The sequence below is a fragment of the Pelophylax lessonae genome (assembly GCF_965119305.1).
Source record: "Pelophylax lessonae genome assembly, chromosome: 7".
Classification (NCBI taxonomy): domain Eukaryota; kingdom Metazoa; phylum Chordata; class Amphibia; order Anura; family Ranidae; genus Pelophylax; species Pelophylax lessonae.
This window is the reverse complement of record NC_138774.1, coordinates 125,416,419-125,439,346: the sequence shown is the minus strand read 5'-3', so window position 1 is coordinate 125,439,346 and position 22,928 is coordinate 125,416,419. Positions and strand designations below refer to the sequence as shown.

The following is a 22,928-nucleotide window of genomic DNA, read 5'->3' as shown; positions in this document are numbered from 1 at the left end:
GCGCCTAGTAAACAACATACAGTTCGGTGCTTACGGTCTTTGTGACACATTACTCTCTCTCTCCTTCTAATAATTGAGTCCCCTACCACCAGAATCTGTTTATCCCTACTCTTAGCCTTGCTACCGCCCTCACTGACAGTGTTCTTCCCCTGGCAGCTAGGGGCATCGCTCTGCTCCAGCAATGCTGGTTTCTCCAACATTACACAACAGGGCATATTTATTGGGATGTTCCAGCCCAGGACCAGCCTTCTTGACTCCTTCCCTCCACCCTTCCTAACTGTCACCCAACTACTCTGCTCTGGTACCTGCACCCTTGTATCTTCACCCGCCTCTGTGCTAGCCCCTGCTGGCACCTGCTGGGTAGGTTCCCAACTCTCTTTTAGTATGGAGATTCTTCTCAGTTGCTTCCCTAGATTCAGGACCTGGGTTTCCAGGGAAGCAACGTGCTTACATTTTGTGCAGCTGTATTCGCCCTCGATCAGATGATCGAGGAACACATACATGTGCACCGAGTCGCATCTCCACACCCACTGGGCATCATACCTACTAAGTTAATGGGAATTGGAAAATTTATCTCTGCCCGATTAGCTGTTTACTAGGTTCCTGACTCTAAATTTTAAGCACACAGTTACTCCTCAGTCACACACAGTTACTCAGCAGTATTCAGCACTACTCAGTTACTCAAAACTACTCAGCTATGCAACAACACTCAGATACGGAATACTACTCAACAGTACTCAACAATACACAGGTACTCAACAATACACAACAATACTCAGTTACTCAACAGTTCTCTACATATACAGGTACTCAGTTATTCAACATTATTCATTTACTCAACACCTCTCAACATTACACAGGTACTCAGCAGTATTCAACAATACACAGTTACTCAAAAACACTCAACACTACTCAGTTGGGAATTGGTCTCCACTATCTCTCCATCTTTTGGACTATTGGGACTTTCTGTGGACACTCCACATTGCTAACATATTTGTTTTGTCATTTAGTGTTTGGCGCTACTACATCTTTATATATGCCTACTTAGTCTGTAATCCACTATTTAGTTGGCTGCCTTCACATATTGTTTCATTTGATCTTCATTGATCCTGATCTTGCTGTCCGAGCGCAGATTCTCCTCCATTTTTTAGTACTCAACAATACACTGGTACTCAACAATACTCAGTTACTCAATAATACTTAACAATATACAAGTACTCAACAACACTCAGATATGCACAATACTCACTAGTACTTAACAATACTCAACAATGCTCAGCAGTACTTAACAATATCCTGGATTAAAAAAATTATTCGTTATAAACCCTTCCTGTAAATATCCACCCTAGATTGTACTCCTTTTAGGAGATGTCAGTTTTTTACCATCCCCCTTCCCTAACTATCTGAGTACAGACTGCCTATTTTTTCTGGAGTATCCCTGCTAAAATTTACATAGTGATGTAATATGTTTGCAATTATCCTTTGTGGATTTATGGTCAATGTTGTAACATATATGTAATTTTTATGGTTTCTTAAAATGTCTTTATGTATATTTCTTTATTATATGCCCTTATAGTTGTGATTAGCTGTGAGGATTTTACATGCAGAGTTCCACCTAAATAACCATTTTTCTTTCCCCCATTCTTCATTGGGTCTGTCATGGGAGGACTTGCCGCACGATGGTGGGGACTGTCTGTGGGGCCATGGGTTCCCATACGGACACCTAAGGCACTTGTGGAAGCCACCAGATAAAGTGGTGCATGTCAGAGCCTGCATTATGCAGGCTTGTGGCTAGTCGGCACTCTGATGGTGGTGACCAAGGCGCCATCCCTCTGGGAGTGTTATGTGTGTGGGGGGAAGGGTTTTACTCCCTCTTGTTGTTCCAATTAGTGCACACCCCACTCGGTTAAACATCTTCTCCTCCCTAACCTGCCCCTCTTTCCTCTGAGGCATGGGCTGGTGTGGATACTCTGTGTCATCACGCCCCAATGGGAGAGGCTCTAGGTTGAGGACGATGCACAGAGCGGTTGAAACCCGAACTGCGCATGCGCAATCCCTGCTTTGTGTCCGCATCTCGGATTGATGTTGGACATCAGTGGGGTGGAGGGGATATAAAGAGATCCACCTACATCCAGTTTGTTTGCTTGAACCCCACAGTCTCAGTTACTCAACAATACTCAGATATGCACAATACTCAGCAGTACTCAGCAGTACTCAACAGTACTCAACAATACTCAGATACTCAACAATACACAACACTATACTGGTACTCAACACAACTCAGTTACTCAACAGTACTCAACAATATACGGTTACTCACCAATAGTCAGATACTCAACAATATTCAGATACTCAACAATACGCAAAAGTACTCAGATACTCACACTACACCCCGTCTTCAGCCAGCATCCCCACTACACACGGTTTATCTTTACTGTCACAGTCCCAGTCTTTTCTATTAGTTTGTGTCTCTCTGCTCCTGATCAGCTGCCCCTGTAAACTGACACTTGCAGGGCTTGTCAGCAGATTTTTTCTCCCTCGTTCAGCCTGCTTCTCACTACACCCACCTTTTTTGCCTGTCACACTCCCACTCCAGCAGGGCCGATCCTAGGGTAACAGACGCCTGGGTGCAGAAATATTTATGGCGCCCCCGTGTGGGCGTGGTCATCTTACTAACTCCTCCCCTTTCCTAATGGGACCTGGAGGGGGTCTCTCCAAGGAACACAGAGAGGGCCTCTGCTAGAGAGTCTGTTAGAGCCCCCACCAGGCCCCATTAGAGACTACAATGGGGTTGTATCATGGGACCTGGAGGGGGGTCTCTCGAACAGAGGTCATCTCTGTGTGCATTTTAAAGTCTATGTTAGAAAAAAACCCCACCAGGCCCCATTAGAGACTACAACAGAGTCTAATGGGACCTGGAGGGGGGTTTATCTTACAGAGGCCCTCTCTGTGCCTATTGGAGAGTCTCTGATAGAAAGAGTCCCCGCCAGCCCCCATGAGAGACTACATTAGAGTGTCACTGAACAATAGAAAAATAAACAATATTATATTAATTAATAGCACTTTGATGCCCAGGCCCAAGACTAGAAGACTTCACTTATCTTAAATAATGGGTACTGGGGCTGGCTGCTGGTCCTGGGGCCTGGCTTCTGGGGCTTTGCTGCTGGTCCTAAGGTCTGGCTGCTGGGGCTGGCCTGCTGGTCCTCCTGATTTCTGGCTGCTGGTCCTGGTTTTGGGGCTAGGCTGCTGGTCCTGTATTCCGGCTGCTGGTCCTGGGGTCCGGCTGCTGGTCCTGGGGGCTGGCTGCTGGTCCTGGGGGCTGGCTGCTGGTCCTGGGGTCTGGCTGCTGGGGCCTTGGGGCTGGCTTCTGGTCCTGATTCTTGGCTGCTGGTCCTGGGGTCTGGCTGCTGGTCCTGGGGTCTGGCTGCTGGTCCTGGGGTCTGGCTGCTGGTCCTGATTCTTGGCTGCCTGTCCTGATTCCTGGCTCTGTGGTGTGCTGGGCTCTGTGGTGCGGTCTCTGTGGTATGCTGGGCTCTGTGGTATGCTGGGCTCTGTGGTATGCTGGGCTCTGTGGTATGCTGGGCTCTGTGGGGCCGTGCTCTGTGGTATGCTGGGCTCTGTGGTATGCTGGGCTCTGTGGGGCCGGGCTCTGTGGTGCGGTCTCTGTGGTGCGGTCTCTGTGGTGCGGTCTCTGTGGTATCCTGGGCTCTGTGGTATGCTGGGCTCTGTGGTATGCTGGGCTCTGTGGTATCCTGGGCTCTGTGGTATGCTGGGCTCTGTGGGGCCGGGCTCTGTGGGATCGCATGGCTGGTCACACTCACACACATGCCATGAGACTTCTTCCTCCACAGCTCCGCATGGGAAAAAGGGGCTGGACTGGAACTCTCTGAGCAGCCCCCAGCCTGCTTGCAGTAACAGACTGAGAGGAAGATTGTAAGGAGAGGCAGCTGCTACACTACACTCAGCGATCCATCCCATCAATGTTTACACCTCACCTGATGATCTGTCATTGTCCTGTGCTTGCCTTTTTAAAGCTGGAACTGGAAACCGGCATCTCCCTCTGTCCTGTCTTCCTCCCCCACTGTCGCTCCTTCCCTCAGCTCAGTGGCATAACTAGAACCTTCAGGGCCCCGATGCAAAAAACCATGAAGGGCCCCCCTGACCCCCAGGTGGGGCCCTTCCCTCCCAGCCCAGTGGCGGAATGTCAGGGCCAGTCGCAAGTGCAATGTTTGTGTGGTAGTTCTGCCACAGGTGTCAGTAGTTATATTGTAAAAAAATTTTAATAAAAATAATAAAATATTTTTTAAATATTTTTTTTTTTACATTTTTTTAGGAGCCCCGTTGGAGGGCTTTGGTGAAATATCAGGAGTCTAAACAGACCTCTGATGTTCCACCTTTGAGACACAGCTTTCCATCTCCTTCTCTGAAGCCTCAGCTGCACAGAATAAATGGATAGGGATAGCTCTGTACAGAGCTCCCCATTCATTCACATACTGAAGCATTGTAACACAGTTTACTATGTTTCAGTTATGAATAGACAGTCAGTGATCAGTATGGATCACTGACTCTCCATTCAGTAAAGGCTTCATCCTGACAGATCCCCCGCAGCAACCATTAGGAAAGAAAAAAATAGAGGAGGCAACATAATGCCTTTTTACCGCCTGCCAAATGCCTCTGAAAAGCGATATGAGCATGGATCGCTTTTCAGAGGAATGGCATTTTCTTGCTAGTACTATGAACAAGCTGGAAAAAAAAACACTTCTGATTGTACAAATATAGGGGGTCAGGATTAAAATGAATGTGCATACATACACGCATGTAAACACACATGTATGCACATACACACACACACATATTCATAGTCATATATAAGCACATATACACACACATCTATATAAGCATACACACATATTCACACTCATATATAAGCACATATACATTCACACATACACACACCTATATAAGCACAGACACATAATACATACACATATATAAACACACACATACATAGCATTGAGCTACATGGTTGCTAGTCGATCTAAAGAAGATTGGGCAATGGGATTGTAGCGTGTATGGCCACCTTTAATGTGCATTGATTATTAGTAATATCTTGGTGTATGTTCACTTGGAACCAAAGTTGCCAATACATCTGCCACGAGCCCTTGCAAGTATATGGCACCTGCCTGGGCTGTAGCGGGGTATACAGGCAGGAGTGTAATAGATGTGATATCCATAGACATGGATTTTATGTTGGGTACAGTAGATGTGATCTAGAAGGGTGATGGGCTGCTGGGCTCTGGCTGTGTATGGCGCCTGCCAGGGCTGTAGCGGAGTACACAGGCAGCTCTCCATAGACTTGGATGTATTGTCGGGTATAATAGAAGTAATTTGATGATGTACACTGCTACAGCCCTTTCAGGAGCCATACTTAGCTCTCTGGCTGTGTATGGCTCCTGCAAGGGCTGTAGATGTGTACAAAGGCAGGCAGTATATAGATGGAAGGATGATGGTGGGTTGCTGGGCTTTGGCTGTGTGTGGCTCCAGGCACAGACTGGCATCCCATGTCTCTCCTCTCTGTCTATTGTCTGTGCTGGGGGTGGGCTGGATCGTGGCCCTAGGAGAGGCCCCTGGCTGGAGTTTGCAGGATGAGGCTGGCATTGTAATGAAGGAGTCGGGCTGACAGCTTCTTCCAGTGCAGGGGAGCCATCGAGCCTGTGACAACAAAAAGAGAGGAGGGCACATCCTCCACCCCCATCTACACAATAACACAGGGATAAATGCAAATACATAGAGAAAGCCTTTAAAAAAAAAAAAAAAACGTCAGTGCTGTACCTTTTGCTTCCTTCCTTCCTGCCGGGTATTGCACTCTAGGGGGAGGCAGAGAGCACAGCACACACTGGTTTCACTTTCCTATGGGAGACAGTTGTGCTGAGGATCGAGGAGATCCGTCTCAGCCGTCCTTGCCTCTCCTCCTATCCAGGCATACAGGGGGCCCTCTAGGGCCCCCTGCAGCATGGGGCCAGGTCACCATGGCGACTCCCACAGCCCCTGTACGTCCGCCCCTGCCTCAGCTCACAACTACAAGAATATAGCAGGCAGCTCCGAGGCTGCAGTGAGAGACTTCCGGCCGGGAGAGGATAGTGCGCCCCCCACCAGGCGGCGCCTGGGCGCACTGCACCCTAAGCACCCGCCTGGGACCGGCCCTGCACTCCAGACACTGGTTTGCCTGTCACACTCCCACTCTTGTCAGCAGTTTCACTTACCCGATGCCTCACCCTGTCAACCTGTCACCTGTCGGTCTCCCAGTCCCTCCTGCTGCACTTGATCCCTGGGTCACCTGCTGCCACTCCTGGTCCCCCTGCCCCCCCCCCCCACTGCTGCCTCTCACAATCAGCATTTGGCCCCACCACCGCCTCTCAATCTCAGTGGGAGGGAGGTCTCAGTGGGGGGGTCCGGTCCGCAGCTCCAAACTACACACACCATGCTGTCTCAGTTACAGCACTTCCACTTCTCTCAGAAATGTAACAGCACCACCTGCTGTTTTCTCCCTGTTCTATTCCTCCTCTCTATTTACTTCCTCCCTCTGGGGTCTCAAAATTTGGTCGAATCAGCAAGGATCAGTGTGTGACTATCCCTGGTAAATTCTTGAAAATTTTGCTTGATCAGTGGTTGCATCCATTCAGCTGCAGATGCTGATCGGTGTATTCTGACAGCAGTGGGTGCTGCTGTCCAAATACAGTGTCCCATCCGAGGGGATTCCTCCATCCACCTCATTTGTGTGTATAGAGGAATCTTGCTCTGGTTCTCTGGCTGAAAAGAAAAAAAAAAATCGTGTATGGTCAGCTTAAACTATAGCTTTGTTCCAGAATTTTTAACTGTTTAGCCCTTCCCAGCATCATGCAGGTTTTCCTTGATAAAAGAACAGAAAATCAGAGTTGTATAAAGTACTCGAAACCCATACTTGAGTAAAAGTACAAGTGCTCGATCAAAAAGTGACTTGAGTAGAAGTGGAAGTGCTCGATCAAAAAGTGACTTGAGTAGAAGTACTAAAGTATTCAACATTTTTTGTACTTAAGTATTGCAAGTAGTTTTTTAAAAAAATTTGCTACTCAAGTACTGAAAGTAAAAGTACCAGTAGTTTTGAAAAAAAATTTGCTACTCAAGTACTGAAAGTAAAAGTACAAGTACTGTGTTATGTAGTTATTAAAAAAAGAAGTCAAAAGTTTGAACATCATATTGTTTTTTATTATTTCAAATGCAGCTTTTATTTATACATACAGTAGCATTTATTTTTGTATGCGCTGATAATACACATGTTTTGAGCTTCATGAAACCTGCCATCTACTGTTCTGGCAGTGGTAATTTTTATAATAGTAGCGAGTAACTATGCAGCACAAAAAAAAAATATCAGAATAGAAGTATTGAAACCATCAAAAAAATGTAGTGAAGTAAAAGTGGAAGTAGGAGAAAATAATTCTACTCTAGGAAAGTACAGATACCGCCTTTCGGGACTTAAGTACAGTGGTGAAGTAGTTCTACTTAGTTACTATACATCTCTGCCAATGATGCAGTGCAGTTCCTGGGAGATACTGGTGTGTCCTTGTCTTCCCTCATGTTCACTATCTCGATGTTTGGCTCCTTTTCTGGTTTCACAATTATTTGGGACAAATCTGTCCTTCTCCCCGTAGATTCTCTGCAGGTGACACCTCCCCATTGTGCACAGCAGATTAAGACAGTGCCCTCTTTTAAATACTTAGGAGTATGGGTCCACCTCACAGTATAACCTATGGACCCGTCTGGAAAATGTAAACTTAAATGCAAAAACATGGTGTAAACTTCTTATTAAAATGATTTGGGCACCGCAGGTGTTACATGGTATGCACAATTTACCGGCATGGATTAATTTACAATGGTTTAAAACACAGGTGTCAAACTGCTGGCCCTCCAGCTGTTGCGGAACTACAAGTCCCATGAGGCTTTGCAAGGCTGACAGTTACAAGCATGACTCCCACCGGCAGAGGCATAAAGGGACTTGTAGTTCCGCAGCAGTTGGAGGGCCGCCAGTTTGACACCCCTGGTTTAAAAAATAGATCCCCTTTTTTGAATTTTGATTTGGAAAGGTAAAAATCTGAGAATCCGTCTACCTATACTACAATTACCCAAAGATGGTGGAGGATTTGCCATTCCATCTGCGAGAGTATACTTCCTGTATGATATAATAATAATAATAATATAAATTACATCAATGACACCATAGAGAGAGTCTGGATAGTCCCAGATGTGGAGCATCCCCTGCGGATCTATTGCTCATGCTCTGGAGATGTCCTAAATTGATGCATTATTGGCATCATGTTACTTCCATTATTAATACGACATTCTAGACTGTTTTACAACATGACCCATTGATTTGTATCCTGGGATTTTTTGGATGAGGAATTATATACACCTCAAGCCTGGACATCCATGTCCAAACTGTTGTTTCTGGTCCACAAGTGCATTATGTTAAAATGACTTTCACCTCTTCCTCCTACATTTGAGGATTGGCGTACGCAGGTCAACAAGGCAAATTCTATTGCAACAGGGTTTTTGAGGATCCATGGCTGCAGATTCCAGGTCTAACTCCTTTAGCATTTATATCTTTGCAGATTCTTCAATATTAATTCTACTGATATTGATATATATACTGGAATGCCTGGTGTGTAGCAGTGGGTGGTTGGGATATTTGGTGAGTAGACACACTAATCTTGGCAAGAATTTATTACCCTTACTGGATGTAGCAGTGGTAATGTTCCTTTATCTTTCATCCTGGTTTGACATTTGTTAAAACCTTTTTTGCTCACAATCACGCATTTGTACATAGAGGGAACTGAGTATCAATGAATGTGTTGAAAAGAAAGGTGCGCTAAAACAAATAAGTATCCAAATTATGCAATAACAACATAGGGATATGATGGGTGGGGATGTGCAAAAAAAGTTCAATTTCTCTTTAAGTGTCCATGCTTGATCAAACAAATAGGTGCTCGACAACAAAGAAAAATCTCCAACTTCAGTGCAGTAACGCCCACCACCAGGTGAAATTCCTCCTTACCAGACGGAAAATAAGGTGTGCACGAATTAAACAATAAATTTCACTGCAAACGTGGATAAGTCACTCTCCTCGTGAACCACCCAGAATGGTCTCTTACCAGAAGTAATGAAAAAAGCGCAGAATGGCAGATTCAAAAATCCCCTTCCACTTCCTATGTGTGTAAACTACACCGGGGTGCCTTTTCAGTCAGTCCCTGGAAAGCATTCTGGTTCCGAGAATTTCATCAATGGTTCCTTCACTTATAGACCTAGATTCGGGAGGCGATGACCAAGGGCCAAAACCCTCCTCTGCTGCCTCTTCCAGTAATGTCTCCTCTCTACTTCCTCCTGACTCTGAGAACTGAGTATCAATGAATATGTTCTGTGATGATTGAAAGGAAACTACTGATATATACTGTATATATGTCCAGTGTTCTGTTATTCTGACAAGTATATTTGATTCTTTTGTGGATGCTACTGTAAATATCTGTGTTGTGGGTCAATATGACCACTGCTGATTTAATGTGCTTGTTAAATTAGTTTTTCAATCTTTTTGAGTTTTTTTTTTTTAAAACCTGTAATAAAAAATATTTGGAAAAAAACACACCATACTTTGAACCACTCATAGTTGAAACCACGATATAGGGTCCACAGCATCCCCCTTTACATCTGAGCTCCCCTTTGCACTGTAAGTGGGAAACCTGTGGGCTCTGATGTAAGGGGGAACTCTGTGGATTGTGATTTAAAGGTGAACTCTGTGGAGTCTGATGTAAAGAAAAGCTCTGATGTAAGGGAGAACTCTGGGGACTCTAATGTAAGGGGAGCTCTGGTGACCAGAGACCCCTTACATCAGAGTTTCCTTTTACACCAGAGTCTACAGCATTCCCCCCTACATCAGACTCCACAGAGTTCTTTTTTACATCTGAGTCCACAGGGTTCCCTTTTACATCAGGGTATGCAGAGTTCCCCCTTGCACTGTAAAGGAGAACTCTGGGTACTCTATTGTAAGGTAGTCTGTGGACTCAGATGTAAAGGTGAACTCTGATGTAAGGGGGAACCTGATGTAAGGAGGGACCCTTGGAACCCTGATGTATAGGGAAATTCTAGGAACTTTGATATAAGGGGGTCTCTAATGTGAACAGATAGTTCATCCTGACTGCTACACTTTATATTTTGTTTTGTATGTTACTTACTCCTGACCTCTGCACTTTTTTTTTTTTCAAAAAGGACCTCTGCACTTTATACATTATGCTGTACAATAAATCGCCCTAACCAGGGTGTTTGTTGTCCCAGCAGTTGCAGGTTTTAATGAAGTTCTTCTTTAAGGTAGGTTCAGTCAGTCAGTCCTTTTTGCGTGCATGAAAGCATATGCAATTGAAGTGATTATTTTTTAAGAAATGAACTTTTGTCCAGAGGTTTACTTATTTCTGTGGGGTCTGTCAAGTGTGGTACAGTTTTTAGGGATATTTTGTGGGTACAAGGACTGGTATATGTGTGCAGCATGTATAGTGACTAAGCACAGATTTTGTTTATTGATCCTCTTTAAGCCCTCCCTCTATTAGCCAAAATCTGGCCATGCATTCTAATTGCCACAGCATGCTATGCGTGCTGCATAGTTTATTTTCCTACTTAATTCCAGAGTGCCCCAGGTCTTTCATCATCCCAGTCATGCTCACATTTTGTCACTCTGTCTGGAATTTTTAATTGTAAAGCCAGCAAATTACTTGTTCTGAGTATTGTTACTGTTTACACATTGTTTATACAGCCTAAATATTGATTGAGTTTGTTTATAATAGGAGTTTCTGTCATATGTCAGGATGTCAGTAAAAAATGTGCTCTATCAGTACATTTTACATGTTTTGTCAGTAAAAAAGGTTGCGGGAGGTTGGTAACCCTGGGAGTGACAATTACTTGAATAATGCTTTGATGAAGCAGGAAACACATCATCCAAGTGGCATGGCAATTTTAGCACTCTTATGAAACCTGTTGAATAGGAAATCATGTGCAGGCAGCTTTTACAAGATTGGGTAGAAGTACCTCCATATCCATGATCTTCTGGGGCCTCTCACTTGTTTTGACACCCAAAAGGGGGAAGGCCAAGGTCCAGGGCCTTTGCCTTTTCCCACTCAAAAGAAGATGTGATCGCTGCTGAGGAGGACTGTTGTGCCTTGCGGTTTGTCTGAAGCACTAGGAGTCCGGAGATTCCTCAGAGGCTGGGGAGCACCAAACATGGACTTCTACCTCATGGAGGTATGCCTGGTTAGCCTAGAGAGATAGTCAGGGGGACACTTCTTTTTTTGTTCATGGAGGACTGTACTGCCGCAGCCTTTCCGTAAAAGTTGTGTCAATTGTTCTAAGCCCGGTCTGAAATTCTTTAAAGGGGTGAAGGATGGTTCTGGTGTTAGAATGAAATTAGTTCAGTAAAGTACAAGTGGGGCATGAAGTAAAGGCACTACAACAGCTCTACTCAGCAAAGAAAACAGTAGAAGTCATGCAGTTGCTATGGGTATCCAAAAGCTAGAACAAGGTACATGGCAGCCAGTCATTAAGCATGGTACCTGGGGAAGGGGATGGGTCCTTCAGTAGTGAGATTGGTTATCTTGCTGCATCCCCAGCGGTCAGTCTCTGAATCCCCGTTGTGGAGACCCTTATCCTGGCAATGTGCATGGTGGGACCGCATTCTGTCAGTGGTAGTGAGGTGGCAGAAGTACACTGGACCAATGGAGAGGGCACGGCTCAACTGTGTCCCTCCTAAATGCAGTATACATTAGGCAAAAGTGTGTAGTGATACGGGAGGAACTCTGTATTTGTATTACTGCACAAAGTAACATGGCTCATCTCTAAGTCGGGGAGCTGCCCTTATATTTGATTCTCACATGACTGTAGCCCTCTCCTGATCCCAGGCATTGATAAGTGCATAGCCAAAGGTACCCCTAAGTGCAGAGCAAGTGCCCCACCCACAAGCAATTCTCCAGGCTCAGCCTCTCTGATGGTAACACTTGGATTCTTAGGTGGCAGTGTGATCTGTATTTTGGGTATGGCATCTTATACATGCACCCAGTTTCTCCAGCACTGGCAGACACCAAAGTCCTAACTTCCTATATCTGCTTTAAAATCTCCCTATCATATAAGCTCTGCTCTTTAGGGGTAAAAATCAAAAATGTCCCTTTAAGAATCAGAAGATGCAGTGCACAACTGATTTTAACTGGTCGGCAGTTATGATATTAATGACCGTTATTTTATTTTTTATTTTTTTTATCTTTCAGGAAGATTTCTGGCATAACCATGGGATCCCTGGTAACTAAAAAATATGTAAACCATAACAGAAGGAACAATGGGAATGAAACCAAAGTGTAACACAGCAGTCAAAAAGGATGAACCTCAAAACATGAAACTGGGCAGCTGGAACATTCCAGGCTCTCAAGCTCCATGCTGTCAGTTGCTTTGAAGTGTTTCTTCTTTTAAGAAAATGAAGATGTTCCTTTTTACAACTTCAGAGAGCACAAAATCAGATTTGCATGAAAGTAAAATCCATAAATAATAGCATCACTGGCAACTTACAGGCTAGTTCTACAAGAACAAAATCTAACTTTATTTTACATCAAAGCGGTCATATTAATTTCAGTTCTCTTAGGATATGTTGAGCTAGGTCACAAAAATGATTAAAACAACCTGAGTTCTAAGCTGTAGCAATGGCCACAAGCAAGCATGTAAGAACATGAATAAATATTGATTTGTTGTTTATACTGATATGTGGCATAATCTCGAGTCAGGTATGTGCAGATGATTCAATAATCATTCACAAGACATGCAGGTTTTGTATATTGTAAAGATTCATTGAGTTTGAGTTTGTTCATTGAGTTTAAAAACTAACTTCACCCTTTTAATTTACCTTTTTGAAAAATGTGGCTCTGTAACACAAGACAGTAAAATATTCAAGTTTTTATTTTTATTTTTTTCAATTATACATACTTTTAAATACACACTGCTGTCACAATCATATATTCATTTATGAGATTATGAATGTAAAATAGCCTAGGCCAACATGGGTTTGGTTCGAGCAGGGTTCAGCAAAATATTTAAATGTTGAACCCAAATCCAGAGAAATCAATGGGAACTGAATCTGTCAAGTTAAAGGATAGGTTCCCCTTTATAAAAAAATAATAATAATAAATGCACATTTTGTTTTTGCTAATTTTTTTTGCTGAACCCAAACCCAGAGAAATCAATAGGGACTGAATCTGTCAAGTTAAAGGATAGGTTCCCCTTTAAAAAAAAAATAAATAAATAAATAATAATAATAATAAATGCACATTTTTTTTGCTAATAAAAAATGTGCATTTATTTTTATTTTTTTTACTAGGAGCCTGCAAAGCATTGCATCCGCGATCAGCAGATCACAGGTGGACTTCTGCTGACTGTCAGTGTAAGCTGTCTGCTCGCACCTCATACAGGCGGCAGTTACGCAATAACAGGAAGAAGCAATGAACTACCTAGAGTGCTCAACACCACCCTGGCAGTTCATCGAGAACTACAAACCAACAACTAAAAAGGCTGCCAGTACTTATAGTTCTCTCATTCACAGATGTTTTTTTTTTAAATTGTGACAGCGAGTTCGGGGATAAGATCCCCCGGCTCGCTGTCCCTACAGGCGGCGGGTCAGGGAGAGGCTGCAGTAGTGGGAACATGTAACATGTTGCACCCGAAAAACAGGGGGAACATGTAACATGTTCCCAAAGGTGAACTTATCCTTTAAAAATGTCAATTTCCTGGTCTAATATTGCTTTTTGCAATATTTAGGGAGTTTTTGACATGCATGCTTGGTTGGGTGATTCTTTATTTTGTTTGGAGTAATCAAACACTATATACTATAAAATGGCTTTGCATACTTAAATTATGTCATGCATGTGTAGATGCCAGCATGAAAGCTGAATTTCTATGAATTCCTGTAGGTAATAGTAACGCTTGCTTGTGTTACTATTGGACATGTGCTCATTTTATTGGCAGTTCACTTACTGTGGAGTCTGAGGTGTTAGATGGCTGTTTCTGTGTTGAGAATTGAAGTGCTAATTTCTGCTCTTAGCAGTGATCCTTTATCACTTACATGTGAAAATATATGTTTTGCTATTTCTAGGTAAAATACACGTAATAACATAAGGTCGCAACTTGACAACAGGCACTGCAAGGTGCTATATTTTATCTTTGTGATTGGAAGTCCTCAGAACCTTCATGAACTCCAAAACAACACAAATGTACCAATATGAGGAGAATAGAGACACAACCTATTGCTGGGCACTGCTATACTATGAACTGGGGATATACCCGGGCAGAAATTGACTATAAGAAGGTCTAAATATGCATAGAGAATTAAGAAAGCTGCAGGGTCACAAGGACCTTTACAATTCATTGGACTTGCCTAAAGAAAACCTTTACCAAGAGATGTATGAAGAGTGTCATTATTTATATTCTTATGAAAATGCTAGTTTGCTAGCTGTCTTTAGCTTCTTTAGCTAGCTGAGTCACTGACATGGACAGGCATACATATCAGGAAGCTGAGCTAAGGCAGAATTATTTCATACTTATTCCAACATGTGTGGACTGAGGAACTGAAGCTACTGGATAAATATGAAAGACAGAAACAAGCATTTTCAGAAGGAGAAGTCTGAAAAGACATCATCTAAGCTTCTGCAAAGAGGTAGGGGTTTCTTAAAGCGTAGGGGTACACCAGCAGTCTTAAGCTGGATACACACTATACAATTGTCTTTAGAGTTTTTCCTTTAGAATTACTAAAACCATATAATATACGGTCAAACCTAAACACTTTCAATTTGTATGCAATCAGGCAGGCTCTTGCACTACATAGTTGAAGGTAAATGGCCATACACACTATAAGATTTTCTGAAGACTTTTTCCTTTAGACTTACCAAAACCATATAATATGAGGTCAAACCTAAACACTTTCAATTTGTATGCAATCAGGCAGGCTCTTGCACTACATAGTTGAAGGTAAATGTAAAGGAAATCAAACAACAAAAGTTGTATAGTGTGTATACAGCTTAAGACTGACTAAGCCACGCTTGCTTTAGGTAAAACTCAACACTGTGAGAAGTGGACCAAGAGCAACCACTCCCCAAATGTTGCCATTAGAGTCCATTTAAAGCTGTAAGCATTGACTCCTCTAGTGTACGCAAGTGCTTGGTTCTTTTGCTGATGCTGAGTAGAGTGGAAAGGATCTGAATAGAACTACAGTATGTTCAAAGTGGGATGTTTTTACTGACAACCTGAAACGTGAAAGAACTCCTATTAAAAACTAAGACAACTGATATTTAAACAGTATAAACACAATATGGAAACACTGACAATACCCATAACAAGTAATTTTCCTGGTTTACACTCAAAAAGTCAACACAGCATGACAAAATATCAGCCCCTGATATAAACAGACAGTTGTAAAAATCACTGATTTCAACAAACCGTCGGTAAATTTACCGAAGATTGGTAACCCTGGTTAGGCCTCATTAACACGGATGAACTTAAGTGTGTGTAGACAGTTGGAGATAAGTAGAGGTCCCTTTAAGGGTTGCTCTTCCTACTGATGAAGTGCATTGTGGTTATCCCTATTTAAGGTGGGTGGAGCTGGGGCTCTGAGCTCATTATAGCCAGGATACAAGAGAGAAGTAAGGTCTGCTATCGGTGTGCATGCTCTCCCCTTCAGTGGAGAGACTGGAGAAGGGTCTTTCAGCTAGGCTAAAGATGGAGGAAGATCCTGAAAAAGGGCCTTGGTGTGTCCCCTTGTTCTACCCTCTGGAAGAACTGAACAGTGTGGGAGCCTGCAGCCTTAGGAGTGCAAGGGAAAGGATAAGTAAAATCTGCTGGGAGCCACAAGTGACTCCATGCCTGCATATCTATTCTAAAGCCAATATTTGGAGAATACTATGCCACGATATTGAGTATTATGTTATACTTAATAACTCAAGTAAGTAAAATAAGTTTATTGTTAGCTACAAGCCTCATGATAATATCTTATGGGAGAAGTGCCTTATAAAGCCAATATGTGGAGAATGGAGCAAGATGTGTTGTTACTGTTGCAAATGTGGCTGTCTGGGCCCTGGAAGCGGGCATGGGGACTGGGCATGGGGACCAAGTGTGTGAGTACTCCCAGAGCACAAGGGGATTATCGGCACAAGGGACTCCAGCCACCATCCATCCATGGGGCACTATTGGTTTGGGCTGGCACCCTGCAAACACCTGGCGGCTGGCGGCTGGCGGCTGGAGCCTGGATGCATGTGAGCTTAGCACAAGGATCATGCCAGCCCCATCCTACACTTGGCATAACCAACAGGATTGGCTGTTAAAATTTTGAAAAGTGGACCTCTGGCCAAGGAATCACATTGGAGGAGGGCCTCTGGCCAGAAGTGACTGCCTAACTCTTTGTAGAGTAAGAAGAATGCATGTCAAGGCAGGACTACAAATTTGTGAAAAGTGAGGCGTGCCCTATGTGGTGATGCCATCTTGCCAAAAGCAATCTTTGACACTGTGTCTGTCTCTATGAAGTCGGCTGGTGTTGCATCCCCCAAGCTGGATACTGGTCTCTGGTTCCAGCTAGTAATGGAGCAAACACTATACCACAGGTCAGAATTAGACTCGTTGCCTCCTCTATGCAGTCTCTGCCAGACCATCTCTGAAGAGGTCAAGCCAACTTGTGAGACTGCTCAGGATGTCTCCAACACTCTGTCTGAAGAGAGCATCATCCTTGCATACCAAGTATCCAAAATGGCGGTGTCTACAATACTTGCCTGTTCAACTGGTTGGTGCATGTTCTGCTACACCTATGCATGCCAAATGTCAAGGAGAGGCGTGTGGGGTCCAGGCTGGTTTCCCCAGGGTTGAGGCTGGCCTGGCAAATCGAGGCAAGTGAGAACCCAGATGAGTCAGAGGAGGAAGCTGTGATGCACAAAGAAGTTTTGGGGAGTGCCAAGGTTGTGGAGCCCTGCCGTGCTGTTGTGGGAGTGGTGAGCAAAGTGAAGGGGTCTGCTGCAAAGTGTGCAAATGTGGTGCCTGTGGCACAGTCAAAGGACTGTATAGAGATCAGAACGGAGCAGCAATATAGTGATTACTCTGAGCAGAATATAGAGACCTCAGGGTATGTGTGGTTGACCCCTGTGCCCTGTTATACGAACAATACTACTCATCTGGACTATGGACCCTCTGTTCCCCTTGTTCAGGCCAGTGCTCGTTCCTGCCACCAAGTAAAGCCAACAACCAGAGGTTAACCAGGATGGGCCAGTGGCAAAGGCTTCTCATTGTCTATGTCAGGATGGAGTATGGTACTGAGTTTCTGTACTTGTACGAAGAAATGGTTGATGCCATTGACAGCAAGTGTACGGAACTATACAACAGGTTTGTGTGGGATCCCTCGCCTGTTCCGTGTAACTAAGTAGGTGAAACCAGCCTTTCAAAAATTGGAAGCTTTCTATATTGATTTAAATGTGGGGTGGCACATACACTATACAGTATTGAGAAAGGATATAGCGCTTGCTGATATGTGCAGGAACTAACGGAATAAGTGTATGTAAAGTTAAAATTGCATTTCTAAAAACAATAAAATGGGCTAAACCCCTATAAAATACACATATATATAAATAAACAAATAGTGAATGTGCCAATAATCAAGTCCAAAAATTCAGTATAATATCAAGGTGCAAAGTGATAAAAAACAGTTCATAGGTGGCCCATTTGTAATTGCTCAAACAAAAAAGGGGCCAGAAAAATAGAAAAAAGTGCTGGTGCTTGGTGTTAATTCCTCCAATGAGATAAAGTGTTCATTCATGCAGACACTGAGGGAAGATGTACACTCACCAGATAGGGTGGGTCTCTACTACCTTACGGTAAAGGGACCATCAGAGCTTTATATGACCCTCCAGGTCTGGATAGCAGCAACTGCTGGGCTCCTCTCCCTCTTCAACCGGGATCCCCCAGGCGGGATGTGCGGGCTCCGTGCGGTACCGACAAATGCAGCCTGTGGAAGGATGCTTTCTCACCTCCTTGCCAACGGTCGCACCATTTGGTCATCATTTCTTGAGGACCTTAAAATGCCAGGACAGTAAAATCCCCCCCAAATGACCCTATTTGGAAAGTAGACAGTCTGAGGTACTTAGTAAGAAGAGGCATGGCAAGTTTTTTGAAGTTGCAATTTTTTGTTTTTTTTTCACATGTTTTTATACATACAGTCACCAGTGCAGTACAGCGCCGTCATATGACTGTGGTGGTGATCAGGGATACTGACTGGTGACAGAATGTTAAAAAAAAAAAAAAATAGAAAGAAAGAAATATTTTTTAATTACATTTTTTTAAACTTTTTTAGCATTTTATTTTCATTTTTTTAACTTTTTTTATTATTTTACTATTTTTTATAAATTTTCTCATCAGAGTAGTTCAGTAACAGTCATACTCAGGGATTTTTTTTAAACTTTTATTGCTGTTACAATGATCATTGTAACAATGAACTAATTTAACTACTTTCCGACCGCCCGCCGTGTATTTACTGCGGCAGTGTGGCTTTTTTGCGCAAAGCAACCTACCTGTAGTTCAATAGCCACTAGATGGTGCGATCACATCGCAGGAGGCACGATCGTGCTGTAATTGGCCAGAGGGGATGTCAATCAGCGGGTCTGGTGGACCTGATGTCCGTCGGCCACCCGTGATCATCCTCGGGAGAGGCAGAATGGCAGTCTGTCTATGTAAACAAGGCAGATTGCCATTGTGCAAGGGGACAAGATAGGGTTTTTGTGTTCCTGCAGTGCAACTCCCCCACAGTTAGTGAACACCCCTTAGGGACACATTTAACACTTTAAGCACCCCTGATGTTAAACCCTTCCATGCCAGTGTCATCATTAGTGCAGTAATAGTGCATTTTTTTAGCACTGATCACTGCATTGGTGTCACTCCAAAAACAAGTGTCAAAAGTGTCAGTTAGATGTCCAAATTGTCTGCTGCACTGCTGCAGTCCCCCTAAAAATCGCTGATCGCCGCCATTACTAGTAAAAAATAAATAAATAAATAAAAATTTGATATAAATATCACATCGTTTGTAAACGCTATAACTGTTGCACAAACTAATCAATATACACTTATACAAATATGTAGCAGAAAACATATTGGCCCAAATTGATGAAAAAAATTGATTTTTACATTTTTTTTATTGGCTGTGTTTTTTAACACAGAAAGTAAAAAATACAGTTTTTTTTTTTTTTTTTTCAAAATTGTCTCTCTTTTTCTGTTTATTGCACAAAAAATAAAACCGCAGAGGTGATCAACTACCATCAAAAGAAAGCTCTATTTGTGGGGAAAAAATATATAAATTTTATTTGGGTACATCGTTGCATGACCGCGTGATTGTCCGTTAATATAACGCAGTGCCGTTTTGCAAAAGATGGCCTGGTCATTAAGGGGGAAACCTTCTGGTCCAGAAGTGGTTAACTTATGAAAGCAAATTGTATAGCGCCACCTTAAAGCCAGTGTAGCAATAATAGTGTCCAAATAATATTTGAAAACAAAAGATAAGTCCCGAACATTGTTTCCACTGTGGACAAAAGAAGGAAGAAAGTCTTCCACCACCTTTCTGTGTGTATTTACTCTTCATTGTGCTCAAAAGACCAGTTACTACCTCCATGTGAAATCAAAACTCACTGTATCATAAGACTGTCGTGGCATAAACGCTCGTGACACATATAAAGCTTCCGCAGATCACATGCATCAACCCTCAATCACCTTCGTTCAATGTGGTCAGAGTGAACTCCAGCTGTAATAAATAAAGCTCGCCAATTGCCACAAAAAAACCTCCAATAGTGCAGCATTTTTATTTAAAATTGAATATAAAAGCATTCATATAAAATGACAAACAACTCACAGTAATGGCCACTGCTCAAAGGCCAGGAGGTTGGGAAGTGAAAGCCTCCATTCACCATCTATGTATTGGACAGTATTGGTTTGTGCTGAACAACTCTGGCGCAATGCAACCTACACCTAGGGGCTGGTTCCTGGCTGCATATAAGCTTCACGTGAGAATGGCGCCATTCCCACCTGACACCCCTGTGTTTTGCACAGTCTCATTCCTGTCAATTGGGACATGTGTGGGTGCATGTCCTAGAATACAGCCAGTGTTGGTTTGGGGACCACATGGATGTCATATTGGGAGCAGCAGCTATGTCCCTGCAGCCCAACTGTCATGAATGAGGCTGCCTGCATGCAGATGCACAGAACACCTTGGACCTTAGGCATTGACTTCCTGGTCATATGACTTTCACAGGGTTCACATGATCCCGCCCATCCCACCAGCTCCAGATAATAAACAGAGGCTGAGAGCTGTGAGCACATTCTCAGCACAGAAACCTTGATCTCCACAAGGCCCAACCCCCCCCCCCTTAATACCACATGTATACGTTACATGCTCCACAAGTGCTAAAAACCCTAAAAACATTTGGTGGAGCATCTCTAGTCATGCTCTTGCAGGTGGGGTTCATATTGGGAGCAGCAGCTATGTCCCTGCAGCCCAACAGTCATGAAGGAGGCTGCCTGCATGCAGATGCACAGAACACCTGGGACCTTAGGGATTGACTTCCCAGTCATATGACTATGGCTGTCATAGGGTTCACATGATCATGCCCGTCCCACCAGCTCCAGATCATAAACAGAGGCTGAGAGCTGTGAGCCCACTCTCAGCACAGAAACCTTGGTCTCCATAAGGCCGACGCTCCTGTCTATCACACGTATGCGTTACATGCTCCACAAGTGCTAAAAACTCTAAAAACTTTTGGTGGCACATCTCTAGTCATGCTCTTGCAGGTGGGGCTCATATTGGGAGCAGCAGCTATGTCTCTGCAGCCCAGCTGTCATGAATGAGGCTGCCTGCATGCAGATGCACAGAACACCCGGGACCTTAGGGATTGACTTCCTGGTCATATGACTATGGCTGTCATTGGGTTCACATGATCATGCCCATCCCACCAGCTCCAGATCATAAACAGAGGCTGAGAGCTGTGAGCCCACTCTCAGCACAGAAACCTTGGTCTCCATAAGGCCCACCCTCCTTACTACCAAACGTATGCGTTACATGATCCACAAGTGCTAAAACCCCTAAAAACTTTTGGTGGAGCATCTCTAGTCATGCTGTTGCAGGTGGGGCTCATATTGGGAGCAGCAGCTATGTCTCTGCAGCCCAACTGTCATGAATGAGGATGCCTGCATGCAGATGCACAGAACACCTTGGACCTTAGGGATTGACTTCCCAGTCATATGACTATGGCTGTCATAGGGTTCACATGATCATGCCCGTCCCACCAGCTCCAGATCATAAACAGAGGCTGAGAGCTGTGAGCCCACTCTCAGCACAGAAACCTTGGTCTCCATAAAGCCCACCCTCCTTACTACCAAACGTATGCGTTACATGATCCACAAGTGCTAAAACCCCTAAAAACTTTTGATGGAGCGTCATGCTGTTGCAGGTGGGGCTCAGTTGTTTATTTTGTTGTTACATTTTGTAAATAAAAAGAGGGCATTGGCTATTTAAAATCCATGCTGTGCAGTATGTATACATTTTTAGAAATAAAAGAAAGAACCTACGATAGATTGATGAGTGTTTTAGACATGTAACTTCATTATTTGTGGCAAACTTCTGAGAAGGGTTAACATATACTTCTTGCTGATTCAGAGTTCATACTGCAAAGATAGTCTTTTGAGAGCAAACATATAGTGGAATACTTTAGCAGATACTACAACCGGTGTTAAGTAGGATTAATTAAAGTATGTACATTAAACAGAATAATAGAATAAATTGTCACATTGAAAAGTGTAATTTGTACTGCTAATTATAAGTTCGTAACACTTACTTTTAGAATTTATAATATATATACTGTATATCCCAAAGATTTTACAACTAAGACAAGGGCTCCATGTGTATAGGCATGGCTCTTTATTGGATGGCAGTTGGGATATGTTATTCCAATTTTCCTTCCAGGCTGAAGTAGTAAGGCCATCCTCCTTCTCAGTCACAGTGAGATCTACTGGAGGAGAGGAGAGAGTTTAGATATCGTGCTCCCTATTCAGCTGTTTGCATCCAGCCAATGGAAATGAGGAAAAGAAGACCTGTTCAAAGTGAAATTACAGAACTCCCTATGACAATGCATTAGTCTGCTTTTATCTCCACAAGGACAGTGCCAACGTTGTTCAGGTATTATCCAGAGTCAGCGTTTTATTTTCCTCAACTGAGATCCTGACTTTGGTCTCATTCATACGGGTATCCCAATCTCTATACCCATGCAAAGGGGCCGTCTTCACTTGCACAGGTATTCTGTACAGTCTTATTCAGGTATCCTGTTCAAATCAATGACAGGCAGCCAAATCCACAGACCTGTATGGACCTCCTGAAGTCTACATCTTTGCGCATTCTGGTGTGTTCATCTGTGTGGGTCCAATGCATGGATAAAGATGTAGACATGTTGCATGATTTAAACAGGCTGCCTGCACGGGTCTGCATCCCAAGCGGGTTAAGATGGCCCCTTACACAGGTGTACAGATCAGTGCACCCCTGTGAATGAGGACATTCACACAACTTTCGACAGCCGGTTCCGACCATACGAATTACTTTTTCTCACATGGGAACAGAACAAACAATTTCCGTTTAATATGTAAAGTTTTGGTACGATTTTCGTGCGAGAAATCGCAGATACCAAAGTCTGTGCATGATCAGAAACAATTTTAAAAAAAGGTGAAAAAAAGCCTTTGTCGTATAAGAATTTTCGTCCATTTTTTCTATCCTCGGCCCCGATTTGCTGTGAAACATCAAGAAAAAACGGCCAATCGTT

The 22,928-nt window shown here is 43.5% G+C and overlaps 1 long non-coding RNA gene across 1 annotated transcript in view; it reads left to right on the top strand.

Annotated features, from left to right (window-relative positions):
- Positions 1-12,844, top strand: part of LOC309559570 — a 317,658-nt gene extending 304,814 nt beyond the window's left edge. The window contains exon 3 of the long non-coding RNA XR_014225474.1: positions 12,333-12,844. This is a non-coding gene — a long non-coding RNA (uncharacterized lncRNA). The remainder of the gene's footprint in view (positions 1-12,332) is intronic.
- The last annotated feature ends 10,084 nt before the right edge of the window (positions 12,845-22,928 follow it).